Here is a 6,243-nt window from a genome sequence, read left to right on the forward strand (position 1 = left end):
ACCATGAAGTTTGTTCTTCTAGGACTTCTTCTAGAAGTTCTTCAAAGTGCTTTCCAGAAGTTTGTTCTTCTAAGACTTCTTCTAGAAGTTCTTCAAAGTTCTTAAAAGTTTGTTCTTCTCAGACTTCTTCTAGAAGTTCTTCAAAGTTCTTCCCAGAAGTTTGTTCTTCTAAGAGTTCTTCTAGAAGTTCTTCAAAGTTCTTTTTAGAAGTTTGTTCTTCGAAATGATGGATCTCAACCTCACGAAGCTGAAGAGACCATCCAGCAATCTCAACTGGGAATCATTGAGATTGATTTTTTGATTGATTGATTGATTGATTGATTGATATTTGGCTGTTTCTCCTCCACCACCCCCTACCCCCCCCCAATGATTCCAACCAGAAAGAAAACCCAAGGATCAAGGATAACATTGTTTTTTCTCTTGCTAATCTGGCTGTTGAGACATCTCACAGCTCTTGCTTTTTAATCTGGAGACAAAGGTAGAATTTAATGGTGGTTGAGAAATACTGAATGCGCTTCCTTGCCCAAGTTGAATTGTCCACCAATTGTACTGACACTCCCATTCTTGGACATCCCAGCTTCTCTGCCTACTTTCCCAATTTGGACATCATCCAGATGTATGAATGTTTCCAGTTCCAAAATTCCTTAGTCCGGGGGTAGGCAAAGTTGGCTCTTCTATGATTTGTGGACTTCAACTCCCAGAATTCCTGAGCCAATCGTGCTAGCTCAGGAATTCTGGGAGTTGAAGTCCACAAATCATAGAAGAGCCAACTTTGCCTACCCCTGCCTTAGTCAGTATGGTCACTTGCTAAGAATTGTGGGAAGGTGTGGACTTCACTTTCCGGAATTCTCCAGTCAGAATGCTCAGTGCTGAGAATTGTAGGAGAGGAAGGGCCTCTTCAACAAGGGTGGACGTCAGCTCCCAGAATTCCCCACCAGCATCTGGTCCACGCTGAGAATTCTGGGAGCTCAAGGACCTGCTCCAGGTAGCAAATTTTGGAAGCTAAAATTAATGCATTTCTACAATGTACCATGGAAGGGGGGGGGGAGAAACTTACACCACACCTTATAAATTATTGACAATGCCGCAAGAGTGTTGTGTAGACATTTTTCCTTCTTTTATTGCCAATTTCTTAGCCAAGCACTTGGTGGGGCTGGAATTTAACTTGTAATAAAGGGTTGGATAAGTTTGGTCTTGTTCGTTCTTTCCAAGCTTAGATGAATGCTTTTTTTGGGGGGCAACCATTAGCAACTGATCTGCCAGTGCTTTTAACAAGATTGAAGCCTCACGGAGAGGCAAATCCCCCCCCCCCAACCCATCAATGGGTTCACATAACTTTGCCTCCAAAAGGGAAGAAATTTGCTTCCGTCTCCATAGCAACCGTTGCAGATGGAAGGATAACTCCCTGTTATAATTCTTTTATCCTCAGAGCTGATGAGTTTGAAAGATCCATCTAAGAGCATCTGAATTTTCTGTGGTCGCTGGGTTTGGGAGTGGGTGGGTGGGGGACCATCCTGGGCAAATTGAATGAAGGTAATGTAATTAAATCAAATTGAATTGAGTTTCCTTGGGGGCTTCTATCGCCTCTGCCCAGCCCTCCAGCCAATCAACTGGGAGGGCCCTAAGCTCTCCACACTAAATGTGAACTGGTTATGCTGGTTTATGATCTTAATAAAGCTTTTGAGTTGAGTTGAGTTTTGATTTGATCTGAGATTTGACTTGAGTTTTGATTTGATTTGAGATTTGGCTTAGGTTTTACGTTGAGATTTTATTTGATTTGATTTGAACATTAACTGCTGGCAAACTAAGTTTTCAGATTTTCAAAATATGTTGACCAAGAATAGGAAACGTGATTCTTTTGATGTCGTTGAAATTCCTTGGACAGGGAAGATGACTGGAGTCCCTAACCCCAGACACGGCACCAGAAGGCAAACTCACAAAACTGTGTCTCGCTCACTTGCCCAATGTCATGCGTGAGAATTCATTGGAAAAAGCAATTATGCTGGGAAGAGTTTAGTGCTAGAAAGGAAAGCAGTCTGCCAAAGAACCAAATGGCTGGATACCATCAGAGCTAACACTAGCCAGACCATAGAACAACTCAAAGAAGTAGTGCAGGATTGGAAGATATAGAGAGACCAGGCTAAAAGTTGCTAAAAGTTGGATACAACTGAATGGATATAGGCATAGGAATAGGAATGGAATTGGAAATGGGAATAGAAATAGAATAGAATATTATATCTATAATAGAATGGAATAGGAATAGGAATTGAAAGCAGAACAGAGCAGAATAGAATAGGATAGGATATTGCAGCAAATAGAATATAATAGAATGGAATAGAATAGAATATTGGAATAAATAGAATAGAATGGAATGGAATGGGAATAGGAATTGAATGCAGAATAGAATAGAATAGAAATAGAATAAATTATAGAGTAGAGTAGAACAGAACAGAAAAGAGTGGAACGGAATGGAGTGGAACAGACCAGACCAGAATAGAATAGAATATTGGAATAAATAGAATAGAATATTAGAAAGAATAGAATGGAATGGAATGGAATGGAATTTATTTATTTATTTATTCATTCATTCATTCATTCATTCATTCATTCATTCATTTATTCATTTATTTATTCATTTATTTATTCATTTATTCATTCAATCATTCATTCATTCATTTATTTATTTATTGGATTTGTATGCCGCCCCTCTCCGTAGACTCGGGGCAGCTAACAACAATAATAAAAAACATCATGTAAATCCAATACTAAAAACAACTAAAAAACCCTTATTATAAAACTAAACATCCATACAAACAAACATACCATGCATAAATTGTAAAGGCCTAGGGGGAAAGAATATCTCAGTTCCCCCATGCCTGACGGCAGAGGTGGGTTTTAAGGAGCTTACGAAAGGCAAGGAGGGTGGGGGCAATTCTAATCTCCGGGGGGAGTTGATTCCAGAGGGCCAGGGCCGCCACAGAGAAGGCTTTTCCCCTTGGCTCCGCCAAGCGACATTGTTTTGTTGATGGCACCCGGAGAAGGCCCGCTTTGTGGGACCTAACCGGTCACTGGGATTCGTGCGGCAGAAGGCGGTCCCGGAGATATTCTGGTCCGGTGCCATGAAGGGCTTTATAGGTGATGACCAACACTTTGAATTGTGACCGGAAACTGATCGGCAACCAATGCAGACTGCGGAGTATTGGTATTACATGGGCATTTTTGGGAATGGAATGGAATAGAATTCTTTATTGGCCAAGTATGATTGGACACACAAGGAATTTGTCACTGCTGAATATGCTCTCAGTGTACATAAGAGAAAGATACAAATTCATCAAGAATCATGAGTTACGATACTTAATGAGTGTCCTAGAGTTCAAATAAGCAATCAGGAAGCAATATTAATATAAATCGGAAGGATGCAAGCAACAAGTTACAGCCATTATCACCGGAGAAATATAACTCCCCCAAACACTAGGAATTTTAGTCCATTGGTGTTCCGGAGGCTTCCCACCCGTGACCCCCTAAACAAGAATTTAATCCCAGTTTTGGAAAACAAGGGAAGATCAACTCAACGTCCAAGGAAGTAGCACCTTGGACAGCAGCTGACCAGTTCAAGCTGGGAATTCTTCCTGCAGAATTGAATGCTGCTTGGGCAACAGGCTTCTGGCTGGAATCAAAATCTAAGAGATGCCGTTCCTTACTTCTTAAATGCATTCTCACTTAATGAGCTTTTAGATGGTTGGGTTTTAATACTTTAATTAGCAGTTCAAGCTTTTTTTTTCCTATCCAGACATTAGCCTGGATAGGCAGCACGCCGCTGAGTTGAAAAGCGACTAATGACAACATCCCCGGCGTAATTTGATTTAAAAGGACCAGCATCCCATTAAAAGACTCCGTGTGCATGTCTTGATCTTTCTTTCAAAGGAACCCCAGCAAGAAAATTCAGGCATCAGAGAAGCGATTTGGGGGAGAAAAAAATTGTGTCGAATGCCTTTTTATTTTAAGCTGGACGGGCTCCGAAGGAATCGTGAAACTTAGAAACATAGAAGACTAACGGCAGAAAAAGACCTCCTGGTCCATCTAGCCTGCCCTTATACTATTTCCTGTATTTTATCTTACAATGGATATATGTTTATCCCAGGCATGTTTAAATTCAGTTACTGTGGATTTACCAACCACGTCTGCTGGAAGTTTGTTCCAAGGATCTACTACTCTTTCAGTGAAATAATATTTTTTCACGTTGCTTTTGATCTTTCCCCAACTCACTTCAGATTGTGTCCCCTTGTTCTTGTGTTCACTTTCCTATTAAAAACACTTCCCTCCTGAACCTTATTTAACCCTTGAACATATTTAAATGTTTTGATCATGTCCCCCCTTTTCCTTCTGTCCTCCAGACTAGACAGATGGAGTTCATGAAGTCTTTCCTGATACGTTTTATGCTTAAGACCTTCCACCATTCTTGTAGCCCGTCTTTGGACCCGTTCAATTTTGTCAATATCTTTTTGTAGGTGAGGTCTCCAGAACTGAACACAGTATTATTCCAAATGTGGTCTCACCAGCACTCTATATAAGGGGATCACAATCTCCTTCTTCCTGCTTTGCAAACTTCCTTTGCAAAGCTCAGGCGTGCTATTTGTCACAGATTTTTTATTATCATTATAAAGTTTTATTTATAAACATATATACACATGACACACAAAACAAAGACATTTAAAAACATTGGGCATTTGTGTAGCAAATCTGTATTACAATTCTTATTTTGCTCACAACCTATTACACAACTATTTTTACATATTTATCATTGACCGGTCATATACATTGATCTTATCTTATATATTTATATTATTTATTCGATTTTTAAAAATGCCGCCCTTCTCCTTAGACTCGGGGCGGCTTGCAACATGTTAGCAATAGTACTTTTTTTAACAGAGCCAGCCTATTGCTCCCACAATCCGGGTCCTCATTTTACTCACCTCGGAAGGAGGGAAGGCTGAGTCCAACTTGAGCCGGTGGTGAGATTTGACCGCTGACCTAATCAAACATCACCTAATCTTTGTCTTTGTTAGACTAGAGTCTAGACCTACTTAGCAATAATAATAGCACACAGACGTATATACTGCTTCCTTCCTTCCTTCCTTCCTTCCTTCCTTCCTTCCTTCCTTCCTTCCTTCCTTCCTTCCTTAGTTCCTTCCTCCCTCCCTTCCTTCCTTCCTTTCTTTTGTCATTCAATTTTTTTAATGCCGCCCTTCTCCTTAGACTCAGGGCGGCTTACAACATGTTAGCAATGGCACTTTTTAACAGAGCCAGCCTATTGCCCCCACAATCCGGGTCCTCATTTGACCCACCTTGGAAGGAGGGAAGGCTGAGTCAACCTTGAGCCGGTGATGAGATTTGAACCGCTGACCTGCAGCTCTAGCAGTCAGCTTTAGTGGCCTGCAGTACCGCATCTATCCACAGCGCCACCACGGCTCTTTTTATATATCTAATCCTGGTAAAGACTTTTTTGAGTGCAGCATGCTGCCAAATAATTTGGCAGGATTTGGGAGTTACCAAAATAGGAGAAAGAAACAACTGCGGCAAGAAAAAAGGTCACAAAACAGGGATGAAGCTCTCTCAACAACTGTCTCGCTTAGCAACAGAGGCCCGGGGTCCAGTTGCAGTCGTAAGTCGAGGATTAAGGTACGGAGGATGGATAGGAACTGCAAACAGCAGAGACTGAGGTGCCGGCTCCTCCTGCAGTGCTGTCGACCTCTTTGACCAGTGTCCTTTCAGCCAGTAGGGTTGCCAAGCCGGCTGAAACAGAAAAAATATGTTGGGTGAAGGGGTCTGAGATGGTGTTTTTCTCCAGCTGCCGATTAAGCAGGAAGCAGTTGGCAAAAGGGTGGAAGTTTTCAGCCAGCTGAGCAAGGGAAAATTCTCTGCCTGAATCAGCAATAAAACTGGAATTGTGTTTTGGAAGCCTCTGAGAAATCTCTACGGAGAGGAAGATACAAGAGGAATATGGTATATGGTCTCTCCTCCTTGACCACCAAGGTTCTCTTCCGATTCTGTTATTCTCCCCCTCTCTCTCTTATCTGTCTGTCTGTCTGTCCGTCCGTCCATCCATCCATCCATCCATCCATCCATCCATCCATCCATCTATCATCTATCTATCTATCTATCTATCTATCTATCTATCTATCTATCTATCTATCTATCTATCTATCTATCATCTATCTATCATCTATCTATCATCTATTTATC

General features: G+C 41.3%; 1 protein-coding gene across 1 annotated transcript in view; it reads left to right on the top strand.

Moving 5' to 3' along the window:
• The window catches only part of PLPP7 (phospholipid phosphatase 7 (inactive)), an 8,709-nt gene extending 8,005 nt beyond the window's left edge, over window positions 1-704 (top strand). Inside the window, exon 2 of the mRNA XM_070758179.1 lies at window positions 1-704. This exon is cut by the window's left edge and continues 456 nt beyond it. The gene's annotated coding sequence lies outside the window, so the exon portion shown is untranslated.
• Window positions 705-6,243: the final 5,539 nt, after the last annotated feature.

Source organism: Erythrolamprus reginae, chromosome 8 (assembly GCF_031021105.1).
Source record: "Erythrolamprus reginae isolate rEryReg1 chromosome 8, rEryReg1.hap1, whole genome shotgun sequence".
Taxonomy (NCBI): domain Eukaryota; kingdom Metazoa; phylum Chordata; class Lepidosauria; order Squamata; family Dipsadidae; genus Erythrolamprus; species Erythrolamprus reginae.